The 16,075-nt window shown below is 47.4% G+C and overlaps 1 protein-coding gene across 1 annotated transcript in view; it reads right to left on the bottom strand.

Moving 5' to 3' along the window:
* Rab37 (RAB37, member RAS oncogene family) overlaps nucleotides 1-16,075 on the bottom strand; it is a 69,883-nt gene that overhangs the window by 52,723 nt on the left and 1,085 nt on the right. The gene's annotated exons all lie outside the window — the stretch shown is intronic.

Here is a 16,075-nt window from a genome sequence, read left to right as displayed (position 1 = left end):
GGCTGAAAGACTCTGCCTTAGTGAATAAGGCGAAGAATGGTTCCTGATATTAGACTTGGGCTCCACCTGCACGCTCAGCCCCATCACACATGCGCATCCACACACATGCCAGAAAGTGCACGCACCTCGCTAACATTAAACATGGGAAACAAGATGGATGGTGCCCAAGGAATGGCATCCACGGTTATCCTCTGACTGACACACTTTCCTAGAACATGAGAGTTGTGCTGTGAGGCCAACATCTATTTTTGCTGTGTTTGCATAATTTTCCACACAGGAGCTGCTACTCAGTGAAGGGCTGTTCCTTACACATGGATGAGGGACTGGCAGCCATAGCTCTGGTCTCCATGTTCTCTAATGTGGCTTCTCTTCTCTGTGGCCCAGCTTGTGTGTACCCCAACTGCCCCCATCCCAAACAGCAGACCATGCATTTTGTCTGAATGCTGACTAAGGATGTCACTCATGTGGACCCCATGATCCATTGGTTGTGAAAAGGGCCCTTCAGTCAATCTCCTCTTGGCTCAGCGCACGTCCCTTCCCTGTGACTTCATCCTCACATGTCCCTCTCTGGGTCCTGAGCATTTGCTGCTATTGCTTCATGGAAGGGTGACTTGCTTATTTGTCTAAGGATGGGCTTAGAGTTAAGGTGGGGAAAGGAGGTTCTGGGAGGTCAGACATTCGGAAGAGACAAGGGGAACCCTGAGGGGCAGAAACTGCAGAACAAGGCAAAGGCTTCTCCAGTTTTACAGATCTAAGAATCAAAAACCAGGCCTGTGGAAGGTCTGGAGTCCCCTTCTTTGTTCCTCCCTCATTTCCCACCTATGAGTCTCAAACCCAGCCACCTTTAATCCCATAGGGAGCTAGCTGTGTGTGTGTGTGTGGGGGGGGGTGTTCTACACTGGTCACCCTTGCCTTGTGTAAATAAGCAAAGTCACCAGAGGACCCTGCTCTAGGTGACCTATGTGATGGGCTGGCAGGTCTCAGCAGCACCTCTTATTTCCATAGCGTTTGTTGGCAGTGAGCCAATGGCTAGCTGTGTTTGAACATTATTAAAGGAACTGGTTGTTGACTGGCCACTTGGCAAGCAGGCACACCTTCTCTCATTGCTGGTGTTCCCAGGAAGAATTCTGCCTTCTCTTTAGGAAGCTGAGGATCTGCTCTGAGAGAGAGAGAGAGAGAGAGAGAGAAAGAGAGAGAGAGAGAGAGACAGACAGACAGACAGACAGTTCCAGGACAGCCAAGGCCACAGAGAGATTCCCTGTTTGTTTTGTGTTGAGGTGTATTTTTAGTTCTGTGTAAGCAGGTGTCTGTGGTGGGAGNAGAGAGAGAGAGAGAGAGAGAGAGAGAAGGTGTGTGCATGTGTATATATGTGTGTGCATGTGTGTATGTGCATGTGTGTATGTGCCTTTGTGTATGTGTTCATTAGCATGTATGTACGTGTATGCGCATGTATGTATGTGTGTGCTTGTATACATGTGTGTGTGCAGGTGTGAGTGAATGTGTGTGCATATATGTGTCTGTGTGTGTAGATTTGTGTATGTGTGTGCATGTATGTATGTGTGTGCCTGTGTGTATGTGTATGTATGTGCATGTGTGTGTATGTACATGTGTGCAAGTGTGTATGTGTGTGCCTATGTGTATGTGTATGTATGTGCATGTGTGTACATGTGTGCCTGTGTGTATGTGTATGTAGGTGCATGTGTGTGTGTACATGTGTGCATGTGTGTATGTGTGTGCCTGTGTGTGCATGCCACCTTGCTTGGCTTTTTATATAGGTGCTGGGGAACTGAACTCAGGTCCTCATCTTTGCATGACAAGCACTGTACCATCTCCAACCCCCTATGCTGAGGGGTCTCTGAGAAAAAGAAGCAATAGATCACAACCCAGGTGTGAGCCAGTGCCCTCGGCCTTTCTGCCTGCTGGTCACTGGAAGGAGCCATAAAGTGCATATGGTTTACTCATTCTGAGAGTCCTCACAGCCTTCCCTTACTAATAATAAGCCACAAAAGCAGAAGAAGGAAGGTCCGAGAGCTCAGGTGGCCGTTCGTAGAAACGTTCCACTGTTCAGATGGTGGCAAGTGGAAGCAGAGGCAGGGTGAAGGTAGAGAGTGTTTAATCATTAGATTCTGTAAGATATGAGAGTCCACGAGAGGGGACAAAGTGGAGGAGATGCCACCAACCACAGAGGTGATGTCTATGAAATATGGTGTCTGATTAAGAAGTTCCCCTTGATTCTTGGGCAGTGTGTTCCAAGACACCCCATAGATGCACTTAGGTAATGATGGATAGTAAGAACCCCACATACATCCACTTATTCTATTTATACATATGTCCACACATATATACACCCATATAGATGCAGTGACAATTTTAGTTTCTTTAAAAAACATAGAAATATTATGGGAATATGTTTTCATTTAATCCCGGGGTGGGACATGGGGCTGCTTCACAGCAGGTGTCAGTGATTTGCCTCGTGCTCTAACAGGAGCATGATTTTGCCAGCAGCAGATAGTTCCTGTGATTGTGTGATGTTTGGAATTCTGGGGATTTTTCAGAGAATATAGAGGGTGCTAGGACCCTGAGAGAGTGGGCTGTTGGTGGGTGGCTGTTGGTTGCTGTAGTTGTACACAAAGGGACAAGAAGCAATTGGATATCCTGACAGCTAACATCAAACTCGCCCCAAGGAACTCAACACCCCTCATCAGTAGGAGGAAGTAGTCTAATGACATCGTTGCCCCCTTCCCCCTCTGTCCTTCTTTGTCTCCAACCTAGTGATAGGGAGTTGAAAGTGTGGAGGAAGAGGAGTAAAAGAAAAAGGGATCCACAAAGCAGCCGAAGTCCAGGAACACACACACACACACACACACACACACACACACACGTATAAGTTAGACACAGTAAGAGGCTAATAACAATAACAAACAAAAAAGAACAATTATTATGACATACCATAATAAATCTACGAATGAAGATATCTCAAAGTATCTCATCTCCTCATTGTATAATAGTAAGATTTCTTAGAACCCCCTCTTCTTTTAAATATTGCCTTTTATTTTGAATTGTATGTATTTGTGTGTGTCTGTGGATGGATATGTGTATTTGAGAAGGCCAAAAAAGGGGGTTAAACCCTCTGGAGCTGGGATTATTGATAGTAGTTATCCCCTTGACACGGGTGCTGAAAACCAAACTTGGGTTCTCTGGGAGATCCAAATGTGCTCTTAACAGCTGAGTCATTTCTCCAACCCCATATATTTATTTTGGGAGGGACACACTCTCACTATTTAGCCAGGAACTTTCTAGGCAGAGACCAGGTTGGCCCCAAACATGCAGAAGTGATTCTCCTGCCCCTGCCTCCCGAGTGCTGGGGTTACAGGCCTGCATTGCCACTCCAACCCTAAAATACTTAGTTTGAGTCAACAGTACTGCGGGCGACTCATTTCTTCATTTTCGGTTTCCAAATGGCATAAACTGTATTTATGGTAACAGCTCCTTCTATTGTAACAGCTGCCTCTGCGCTCTAATGGCGAGTAATGAAAGTGCATTGCTAGTCCGTTACCACACTTGAATCAGAGAGAGGCCTCCGACTTCTTCCTCAATCACATCATAGTCACTTATCCCATAGGTGACTTGTGACCCTGGTCTACAGCTAGCCTGTCCCTGGCCCAAGCACCACTATTGACACACCTATACCTACGGGAGGAGAGCTGTCTACTCCTGTGCCATTTGACCCAAAGCAGGGAATGACCCCTCCCACATTACTCAAGGCACAGAGAGGTGTGAGGTCACCAGAGGGGAAAGCATTCTCAGGAGCAGCCCAGACTGAGGCATGCTGAGGCAGGGGCAGACCCATCAGGGTTTTTTCTTTTTCTTGTGGCTGTAGGAAGAACAGCTGCAGCATTTGCATGATCAGGTAGGAATGGCCTACAGGTTCTTTGCATAAGAATTACCAAGGAGGGGCTGAAGAGAACTCTGTATTTCAAAGCACTGACTGCTCTTCCAGAGATCCTGAATTCAATTCCCAGCAACCACACAGTGCTCACAACCATTTGTAATGGGATCCGATGCCCTCTTCTGGTGTGTCTGAAGACAGCGACAATGTACTCATATACATAAAATAAATATTTCTTTAAAAAAAAAAAGAATTATCAAGGCTTTCAAGACGGCCCCCACTGAGCATCCAAATGAGCCCAGGCCCTGTGAAGAAGGGGGAGGTCTCTGTGTGTTTGCACAGATTGCACACTCATGAAGCTACTCTTGTTTAGCAGACCTTCAGCCTCACTTCCCCCGTTTTGTGTGGCAATAGGCTGTTCAGGCCGTCTGCCCTCTTTGGTCCCAAAGAGAAGGTCCCTTCACTGCCACCTGCACCACTATACTTCCTGAGTGCTATTCCCCTGCCTCAAACCAACCTCTTGCTTGGTTGCTAGATCATCTGTTTCCCTCAGGGAAACTTCTATTCCAGGCCAGAGGATGAGTCTGCCTTCACAGCCCCACCTAGCAGCTCCATTGAGCAGACCAGGGCATTCCTAAGATGGGTCATTAGCGACCCGAGCCCTATTCAGGTATAACTGTTACCACACGTGGGGCACCGACAGTTCAGGTGGGCTGAATGATGGAGTTTGTACTGGCTAGCTTTGTGTCAACTAGACACAGCTGGAGTTATCACAGAGAAAGGAGCTTTAGTTGGGGAAATGCCCCCATGAGATCCAGCTGTGGGGCATTTTCTCAATTAGTGATCCAGGGGGAGAGGCCCCTTGTGGGTGGGACCATCTCTGGGCTGGTAGTCTTGGATTCTATAAGAAAGCAGGCTGAGCAAGCCAGGGGAAGCAAGCCAGTAAATAACATCCCTCCATGGCTTCTGCATCAGCTCCTGCTTTCTGACCTGCTTGAGTTCCAGTCCTGCATTCTTTGGTGATCAAAAGCAGTATGGAAATGTAAGCCAAATAAACCCTTTCCTCCCCAACTTGCTTCTTGGTCGTGATGTTTGTGCAGGAATAGAAACCCTGACTAAGACAGAGTTCATTTCCTTTTCAGCTCATTACATATTTAAAAACATTGAGACTCAGCCTCACCCAGGAGTACCACAGAGGCATCTGTTGCTTTGAAATGGCTCGCCCTTCTGGGAGTGGGGTAGTACCTCTCAAAATCTCCTCTTTCCTATTCCCTCTTCACCCCCCCCCCCCCGGCTTTGAGCTAGGGTCTCACTATGTAGCCCTGGCTGGCCTGGAGCTCACTCTGTAGACCAATCTGGCAGAAACTCACAGAAATCTGCCTGCCTCGCTGGTCTTGAAAGCCTGTGCCACCGTGCAGTCGCCCCTCCCAGTCTTGATCATTAGCGCTGGGGTGAAACTCGAGGAAAGGCATGCCGTTTACGCTTAAGCCATGCTGTCTATTGGTCACAGTGACTGGTTCAGCCTCTACAATGATTGGTTCAGGGATGAGCATGTGACCACTGCAGCCTCCAATGAGCCTCAGGTCTCAGTTGACTCTAGTTGATGTGAAGTTATGATTTAGGAGCGGCTGGTGATCATGTGACTTTACAAGGAGCTACCCACCTGTGAATCAAGGCAATCCATAATAGCAAAGCATGAAGAGGGGAGGAGGAGGGGCGGGGAGATACTGAAGGGAGGGAAGGAGGGAGAAGGAGGGTGAGGGAAAGAAATGGATGGGGGAGGGGAGAGGAAAGAGCGGGGAGGGAGAAGGGGCAAAAGAGGGGAGGCATAGCGGGAGGGGGAGAGAAGGGAGAGAAAAGGGAGAAGGAGAGAGGGAAAGAGAAGGGAAGGGGAAAGAGGACAGGAGGAGGGAGAGGGAGAAAGAGGGAGAGGAAGAAAGGGAGGAAGGGAGGGAGGGAGAGAGACATATACACCTGTGGCTCCCCACTCCCACCCCCACACGCTAACGCTAGGCTGTTGGATTATTTTTCTTGATTAAGTCAGTCTAACTGGGTTCCTCACTAACACTCAGAAGGGTGGTGACCACAGGAATTCCTTCTTCATATCCTGTAATAATGTCTGTGCTATGATGGTAGGGATATGCTCTGCTAAGGGTTGTAAGGGCATTTCGAATGGCATGACCAAGGACAGACAGTCAGCTAAGGACTAAGGCAGTTGTGACAAAAGCCTGGGTTTAGTGTCTTCTTAATTGTAGTTTGTTTTGCCAGCAAGATACGTGAGAAGCAGAGAGGGGTATGGCGATGGATGATGGTTGTCAGGATCGGGCCGGTGGTGGACAGTCGGAGTGGGAGTACGGGGTGTGGGGTGGGAGATGGGGGTTGGGAAGGAGGTGGTCAGAGCAGGCGATCTGGAAGAGAGGACACACATAAGGCAGGTAGTGCTGGAGAGCCACGGTGGATAAGGTGGGCTGCTCAGGGATTCCATCTTCCGGTTTCTTTTGAGTTTGTGGCACTGCACCATGCTGTTTGAGATCTGATTCAGGGCCCAGGAGGATGCGATCCTGGAGGTCACGTGGTCTCAGCCTCCGTTGTTCCCAGGCTTCTCTGTGTGAGCTGAGCTGTCATTGTGAAGAGCCAGAACCCTGGCATCTTTTAATTTGTCCAGAACTTTGCAACTCAGGTATCTGGGGATGTACGCTGAGGATGTACGCTGAGGCGCCAGCTTCCTTGGAGCTTGTTGGACTCTGACAAGCTTGGGTCACAGGTCTCTGCTCCAGGAGTAACTTGGACCTTGCTGAGAACTTTTTTTCCTATTTTTAGAAATGAGCTTGAAGGTATCCTTTATCTGGGGGACGCAAAGTCATTCTGACCTTTATGGGTAAGACTTATCCTGGATCTGAGGGAGTTTCCACTGTGTGTGTGTGTGTGTGTGTGTGTGTGTGCGCGTGCGCGCGCGCATGTGTGCACGCGTGCATCACAGTATACATGTGGGTGTTAGAGGACAGTTTTTAAGAATCAGTTCTCTCTCCACAATGCAACATCCTGGGATCGAACTCAGATCATCACACTTGGTGGCAAGCACCTTCACCCACTGAGCCCTCTTGCCAGTCTACACCTGCTGTTTTATAGCCCCTGAAATTAGTCATTTAATTGAGCCCTAGAGCTAGGTTTCAGAGAACGGCACTTACTTGGCCTTCCTCAAAACTAACATAAACTATGTGAGACTCAAGTCCTTGACTTTTAAGGAGTCTTCAGAGGAACCAGGGTCTATATATAATGTTGCCCAAGCCACCACGCTCTGAGCCATTTTCTGACCTGCAAACCTGCTGAACTCACTCAACTTTCTGGGAGTGGGCGGGGAGGCTCTTGACCTTGCGACTTTGTTCCAAAATCCCCAACCAGAAACTGTAACTACTCTGGCGGTGCATCCGGGAGGGAGGGCCATAGCGGATGTAAGGAAAGGGCCTTGCCCTTGCTGCTTCTTGTCTTTCATGGTTCTCAAGCTCTGAATCTCTAAGGTCTTGCATTGGCACTGGCTGAAAGAGAGTCAGGAAAGTGAAATGACAAGTCTGGACAGACAGACGGCAGACTCTGAGAGGAAGCATCCTTCCCGCTCCCTACTCTGGCAACCAGGTCATATCCAGGGCAGTCTCCAGCTCTCGGTCAAGTGGTTCCTCACAGAATGATGGGAACTGTAAATGTGGAAAGTCTGGACTGCCATCCATGCACACATACAGAGGCAGAGGTCAGGTGAGGAGGAGGCTAAAGGGGTCCCAGGAGCTTGAGGCTAGCCTCCTAGAGGGGAGAGAGTGTAAACACCTTATCAGTCTGAATCCTGCAAGCCCCTTTCCCTTAGCAGATGGTCTCTTAATTATAATATGGCCTGACATCTAGAACAATACAGGGTCATGAGAGTCTGGGTAAACCCTGCCCAGAGAAAGAGCAAAGCTGATTCTATGGGGGCCGTGGAGGTGGCTCAGCGGGCAGAGAGCTCGCCTAAACCTGAGTTCAAATCCCCAGGACTCAAGTGATTCTGAGCACAGTAGCACACATCTGCAGTCTCAGCGACAAGCAGGCGACCTTCTTGTCGAAGCTCCTGTCCCTCCCCAACTCTGTCCCTCTGCACTCCACTCTTGGGTGTATGTAAACTTAGCCATCTTAATGTCTGTAAAATGAGACCAAGTAGGGTGACTGTCCACTTTATGAGCTCAGATGTAAATGCTTGGAGCAGTCTCCACTCTGTAGAAGGGCCTGCCATATACGTGTCTGCCGTAATTATTAGAGTTTCTGCAATTCCAGCTGTGCCTTTCGGCACATAACTATGTTTTTTTTTTCCCCATCTGGTTTCCATTTTCCCAGCTATAATACAGAATTAATGATGACAGCTCCTCCCGAGGCATGTGGTAGGAGAGTGTCATAGCGTACATTTAAAGGAAGAGGTTGTGAACTGTAAACTGCTTTACATGAACCATGTGTTTTAAAAATCAACTTTATTAATAACCATGAGTTCTGCTAGGTCCCTCTAGACTATGGTGAAGACATGATTTCAACACTTCACAGTTCAAAAATGAACAGACTATTAGAGGGTTACACTAGAGAAGGAAGAACACATGGATGAAGGTCTGTGTCTGTGCCTCAAAAGAGGAAGAATTCCCTGGGCCTTGCTTCACTGGTAATCAATTTGCAGTCCAGTTTCATGCCCTGTTTTGATTTATCAGTGTGAGTGTAGGGGTCCCCTGGAGAGGCAGGGTCCACGAGTCCCGACTGTCCCCTGAGACTTTTCGGCTTGTTTTAAAATCCAAGACTTGCTAGGGCATGGCATGGGGGCAAGATTTAAACAGAGAGACAAGGAAGAAGAGGAAGCGAAAGGTTTGCTGTTAAAAGGCCCACAAGAGTTGGGTGTGTGGCAGCCACATACCTGTCACCCCAGCTGTTGAGAAGCTGAGGCAGGAGGATAGTGAAGACCACCTAGGGCTACCTTGGGAGACCCTGTCTATGAAACAACAAAAACAAAAAATCCTCAGCCTCAAAACAAAGCCAGATAACGCAGAGAAAGTGCTTATTATTATCATTTATGAGAGAGGTGTGTGTACATGTATGTATATTTGTGTATGTGTGTTCGTGCATGTCTGTAGGTATGGATTTGTGTGCACATGGTATATGTGTATGTGTGTGCATGGTGAGTTCCACTCCCAGAATCCAGTGGGCCTCTGACTTTTTCCACAAAAGACCCTGGGGGCTCCAAATTAAAGGCAAGCTGCTCAGGAGAGACATATTTGTGTGTGTGTGTGTGTGTGTGTGTGTGTATGTATGTGAGTGTGTGTATGTGTGTGAATGTATGTATGTGTGAGTGTGTGTATGTGTGTGTGTATGTGTGTGTGTATGTATGTGTGAGTGTGTGTATTTGTGTGTGAGTACATGTGTATGTGTGAGTGTATGTGTGTATTTGTGTGTGAGTATGTGTGTGTATGTGTGAGTGTGTGTATTTGTGTGTGAGTATGTGTGTGTGAGTGTGTGTGTGTGTGCGCGTGCACGTGTACACATGTACAAGCTCTCCTGCATACCTGGTGATGTGGCTTCAGATACCTGCAAGCACACCAGTGATATCCGGTGAAGCCCAGATTGTCAAACAACACCCTTCTTATCCTACGTCAGTCCATCACCGATAACTGGACATTCACGTAAGGAGGAGGGCGTGGGCTTTGGTTTCAGGGAAGTAGGAACTGTTGACCGGGAAAGTTCGGTCTCGACAGCTGGCTGATCTGAATTGTACCCTGTGGAGTCTCCAGGCGCAGGCTGAGGGCTGCGGCAGGTACTAATTGCTGGGGTCACTGAGAGGTAAAGGCTCCAGGTCTCTTGTTTGCTCCTGGCTTGCAGCTCTCTCACTTGATCTCTTCCGGTTGGTACATGGGAGGAAGGCTCGTGCTGGTCTCTGCTAGGAAACAGTGTCCCTCAGCACCCCACAACTCAACAAGGGAGCCGTGATGTTACAGTCACCTTGCATCCCTGGGGACCTGTGTCCTGCTTGAGGCTGGTGAGGAAGGAAACAAACAGCGCGTTGGGATAAATTTAGTGCCACTGTAAGTATCTTGCTCGACACTTGCCCAGCCTGGCATTTACCGCTGTTTACATCCAGCTCAGTGGAATGTAGCATGGCTGTGACTTTCCAAATGTTTCTCATTCTCCTCTCCCAAGTGGCTTCCCTTTAATTTGGAGTCCCCAGGGTATTTTGTGGAATAAGTCAGAGGCCCACTGGGTTCTTGGAGTAGAAATCATCATGCACACACATACATACACACCTATACCATGTGCACACAAATCCATACCTACAGACATGCACAAATAAATGTACATAAGCATTGCCTTTTCCCCAGACCAGCTCACCAGAGAAAACAGCACCCCAATCTGGTGAAGCTCCCACATTTACTCACAAAATACCCCGGAGTCGTAAAATTAAAAGGGATGGGAATTAAAGGGGATGGGTTGTCCAAGGATGTTGGGGGCACTGGGAAAGCCACTAGCGCTGGATCAGGTCACTATCATTTCCTGTTAAAATTATCCCAAGGATACAAGTCAGTGCCTCTCCCCAAGCCAGCTGCCTGCTCTGGGAACTGGCCAGGGCTAGCTCCTCAGCCCTGGGGAGACCCAAATGGCTCCAGATTGCCAGTGATGTAACCTGCACTTCCTTTATTTATCCAGAGCCTCCAGAGTGCCTGCGAGAGGAAAATGAGCAAATGGGAGCACCATACAGCCAGCAGCTAGCTCTCCTTGGCTTTCTGGCGTCTTCTTGAGTTGAGGTTGAAAATCTGGCAAGAATTGGAGCTGTTCCCTCCGGTTAAAAGTAGTCTCTGTCCACGCACAGAGCAGTGTTTTCCTGTGCATTTTGGGTCCTTTGGCTATAACATTATGCTCCATTTACATTGTTTTAATTGACAAAGATGCCTTTGAGGGATAAAGGATTTGTAGAGGAAGACAGAATGCTGGGTACAGTCTTCCACGGGTCTGTCTTTGCCTAGTAACTTGGAGGGGGGGTGTATCCTCTCACGAACAATCCTGCTTTATGCAGCCTTCTCCGAGACCTGTGGGTGGCATTCAGTGGAGGGGGAAGGCTGGTTGGCATTTGGGATTCTGTCTGTTTTAGATAGTAACTTGTTTGTTTGAGCCAGAGCCTCAATATGTAGCCCAGGCTGGCCTTGGATTAAAGATTCCTCTGTCCCAGCCTTCCAAGTGCTAGCCTTACAGATGTGCAACTGTGACATCCAGTTTTAGATGTTGACTTTAATCAGAGGCTAAGTGAGAGGGGACATTTCAAAATTGTGTTGGAAGTGGTCATTTCTTCCTGGGCTATCCCACTCTGGCTCCTGAGCCTTTATTAAGGCATTTGAGACAATAGATGTAATCTTAAAGCAAATGTGTGTATGTGTTAGTGATGAGTGTGTGTTAGTGATGAGTGTGAAAATGTGTTAATGATGGGTGTGTTAGTGATTGAGTGTGATAATGTGTTGGTGATGAGTGTGTGTTTGTTAGTGATGAGTGTGAGAATGTGTTAGTGATGAGTGAGTGAGTTAGTGATAAGTGTGAGAATGTGTTGGTGATGAGTGTGTGTTTGTTAGTGATGAGTGTGAGAATGTGTTGGTGATGAGTGTGTGTTTGTTAGTGATGAGTGTGAGAATGTGTTAGTGATGAGTGAGTGAGTTAGTGATAAGTGTGAGAATGTGTTAGTGATGAGTGTGTGTGAGTTAGTGATGAGTGTGTGCTTGCCTGGATCTGATGTTGAGAGCCTTCTTCTATCATGTATCATGCTTTGTTGTGGAACCTGGCGCTCACTGCTAGCTAGCTGCTGTGGCCAGTAAACCCCAAGGGTCCCCCAGGGCTGAGACTACAGGCACATCCTGCTATGTCTGGGTTGTATATAGATACTAGGATCAAACTTAGGCCCTCATGCCTGCATGGCATGTGCTCTGTCATGCCCCACGTGTAGGGCCTTATACTTCAGAATGCTTAATATATGTTTGATGAACGAATAGATTGGTGTGTGGGTTACTGTGGGATGGAATCATCACAAAGCATGAGCTATGACAAACAGAAGTGCCAGAGAGGCCAGGGTGTGGCCGAGAGCCCCTCCCCCCTCTATGCCACATGCTAGAGGAGGTACCACAGCAGACTCAGATGGTCTGCTCTTCTCTGCTAATATCATTCAACAAAGACCGAGGAGCCTGGGACAAATGGATGAGCAACCATGTCTTTCTACCCTCCTGTTTTTCTGAGATGCAGGGAGGAGACTCACTTCAGCTTAGTAATTAATTGCTTGATCCTCTTGGGACAAGCTTAGCTTGAGTAAGCAGAACTAAAGTCCCCATGTCCTGCCTTGTCTGGGCCCAAAGCTCCACCCTTTTGTGCCTAGAACTCAAGGTCAGGTCGGGAACTGCAAGGCTCCAAGTCAGGAGCCGCTTCTGAGTCCCTCCCTGCCCTTGTGGCCCTGCAGGGCTCTAGACAGTGACCTGGTTGCAAGACAGGATGGAGAGTTCTCTGAGAAGAGTGCAGCATGGTTGTCCATACACTTTAAATTATTTAGTTGCATCAAATATTCAGATTTGTGAGAACAATAGAAACTCTATTTAAAAGCTCTAAGCATTTGACTGATGAACTGAGTGTCTCCCGAAGTCCCCAGCAGCAGGCCTACATTCTATGTGTCTCTCAAGAGTGACTTGTGCTCCTCTGGTCCAGGCTCTCACTGTCAGGACTGACTGAAGCTCAAGTGAAAACCTCAGTCCCAGAAGCGAGCCTTTACCTTCATGGGGTTCAGCGCATACCTCGTGCCTCACATCCCCGAGAAAGGAGACATTTCCACTGGGAAGCTGGGACTGGATGTTGGCAATGAAGTCATACATTATCCACGGGTGGTTCATGTGAGCTGTTCCCATGGGAGTGTGTGTGTGTGTGTGTGTGTGTGTGTGTGTGTGTATGTGCATGTGTGTGCATGTGCGTGTGCATATGTGTCTGAGTTTCAGGGTGTGAAACTACTGCTTTCTCACAAAGCATCATTTTAGGTGGTAACTCAATGTGATACCCCACTGAAGTTACTTTGAAGCCCAAGATGTGTGCTTTAACAGCAACGGCCATTTATTGAATCTGTTCGATATTCTCAAGATTACACCCATACTTAGCATTATGGTGTCTGACCTCCATACTCAAAACACAGTAAGCAGGAGCCTGGAGAGATGGCTCAGTGGTTAAGAACACTGAATGCTCTTCCAGAAGTCCTGAGTTCAATTCCCAGCATTTGCTAAAAGTCAAATGAGGGGCAGAGGGAGCTGGAGCCAGGGTACCTCTTTCCAGCATGCTATGCTGTTTCTTGTGTGGTAGGCTTCTAGACCATCCTCCATGGCTCTTCTACAACACTGCAGGGTCCTCTGCCTCTGCAGCTGATCTCTGGGAGGAGGAGAAGGAGAGCTGTGAAGAGGGCTTTCTGGAGATGAAGAGGAAGGACTGAGGAAAAGAGCCAGGCTGGGGCTTAGTAATCCATCAAGGAGCCCACAGCACCTTTGCTCTTTTTCTGTAAAAAGTTCATTTTTTAGGAATTCTGACTAAGGAGCTGGAGACATGGCTCAGTGGTGAGGAGTACTGGCTGCTCTTCCAGAGGACCCAGGTTTGATTCCCAGCACCCACGGAGTGGTTTGCAACCACCTGTAACCCCCTTCCCAAAGGATTCTGTGTCTTTTCATGATGTTCATGTGCACCAGGCATGCACACCATGTACAGACATACAAAAATTATGCACATATAATTTAAATAAATAAATCTTTAGACCAAAATCAAAACCAAAACCATATCAAGCCAAACTAACCAACCAACCAACTAATAGACAACCGCCTACCCCAAACTGGGGATGGTGCTAGAATCCCAGCACACGGGTCATGAGGATAGGGTTAGCCTGGGCTACATGCGACCCTGTCTCAAAAATTAAAAGTAAAACAAGGTTAGAGAGATGGCTCAGGGGGTTAAGTGCTTGCCACACAAATGAGAAGACCCAAGTTTTCCTCCTGAGCACCCACATCAAGAGCCAGGTGTGAAGGGCCATGGCTGTAATGTCAATCCCAGCTCTAGGAGGTGGACACAGGGGGATCCTGGGAGTTCACTGACCAGCCGGTCTCTCCAACTGCTGAGCTCCTGGGTGAGTGGGAGATACTAGATGATGATGATGGTGGTGGTGATGGTAATAGTGATGGTGGTGATGGTGATGATGGTGATGGTGATGGTGATGACGATGATGATGGTGATGGTGGTGATGATAATGATGATGGTGATGGTGATGATAATGATGATGGTGATGGTGATGGTGATGATGATGGTGATGGTGATGGTGATAATGCTTTTTAGATTGAATTTGTACTGAGCCAGCACTTTATTTTAAACCCAGCCTCTCAAGGGGAGTGTAACTCACACGCTTCTGACTGACTTGTACAGCACGCATCAAAGAGAGCTGTTTAATAAACATTGTCTCTGCCTATAAGACCTTTCCAGCTCGTATTTGGCTGGCATTGGCTGGAGTTTGAATCAGATGCAGCTGAACCTCCAATTTCAGTCCCTTCCTCTAGTCACAGTGGCTTCACCTTATAAACAGGTGGCACTAGAGGGTGGCACTGGACACTACCTGATGGTCTCTATACATGTCTGCTCAGGCACTCAAACGTATAGGTGAACACCATACACACATATACCAAATTCTAGCCACTAATGAGGCCTGCTGCTCATTATCCATTCTAATGAATCAGCAGGAATGTTGTAGACTATAGTGTAATGCAACATTAAAACAATCCCACTGAGTCCATGCCCTGACCCTTTACAAAGGACTTTGTAGGTGGATCACAATAATAACAACAACAACAACAACAACAATAAATAATAATAATAATGTCATGTAAAATGGTAAAATGATTATAAGGAAGGTTGCTAGTACTGTACAACAAGCAATTTCTGTACACACACACACACACACACACACACACAAACAAACACACACACACAGACTCGCACATCACTACATTAAGTACCATGGAGAATTCAAGCTGAGCTTCTGTCCAGACGTTTACAACCACATTGAAAAGGGTAGGTGTTCACTGTAGTAAGTGGACAATTGTTTTGGGACAGAATAAGACCTGTTAGAATAATATCACTCTTTTTCTGGTGATCACTGAGTCCAAAGGAAGCCAAGGTTTTCATGTGTAGGTGAGAGAGGCGGGAAAGACCACGTCTGATGAATAATTTGAAAACCCTGACTTCCCAATCTTAAAGCTTTCAAAAATGAATATTTATATCTTTGTATCATGCTTTAAAACTAGAGAGACCCTGGGGCTGGAGAGACTGCTCAGTGGTGAAGAGCTCTTCCAGAGGACCCGGGTCTTATTTCCAGCACCCACATGGTGGTTTGAAACAGTCTGTCATTCCAGTTCCATGGGATCCTATGCCCTCTTCTGGTCTCTGCCAGCACTGCATGCAAATGCTATGTGGACTTTCACGTAGACAGAGCGTCCATACACATAAAGTAAAAATAAGTACTTTTTTTAAATATTAGAGAGACCTATATATTTATTATACTTAGTCACTAAGCTGGTTTGTCATCGACCTGTCCTCTGGTCCTTTGTTTCCATATGCTTTACAGTGGGCTACATTCACAGCCTCCCTCCGAGAACACAGACCTTATTCTTGTTTACATCACAGGAATGGTTCTAAAACCCCCCAGACTTCCCTTCTCTGAGCTCTGAATTGGAGGGGAGGATGGTCAAGCTCCTGAAACCTGCTCCCCTAGCCAACAGGGCACAAGGCGCATATCTGAAGCTTGGATGCCCATGCTTATCCTCCTGGGAACTTGTTAAAATGCAGAATCACCCATCAGTCTCAGATTGCTTCCTAACAGGCTCCCAGGTAACACTCACACTGCTGGCCCTGGGACCACACTCTGCTGAGAGGATCTGTAGAGGTGCAGTGAACAGGAGACTCATTTTTGAACTCACAGACCCTGGCTTTTAGTGACTTTACTTCTAATTTTAAGGCAGAGAAGGACAAACCAGGTTATTTCAAAGCTTACATCTGTAGATCTCTTGGTGGGGGGGGGGCATCTATTTTGAATACAGCAATCTGTGCAATTTGAACACCAATCTCATTCTCTCTCTCTCTCTCTCTCTC

This window comes from Mus pahari, chromosome 14, assembly GCF_900095145.1.
Source record: "Mus pahari chromosome 14, PAHARI_EIJ_v1.1, whole genome shotgun sequence".
Classification (NCBI taxonomy): Eukaryota; Metazoa; Chordata; class Mammalia; order Rodentia; family Muridae; genus Mus; species Mus pahari.
This window is presented reverse-complemented; position numbering and strand designations above follow the sequence as displayed.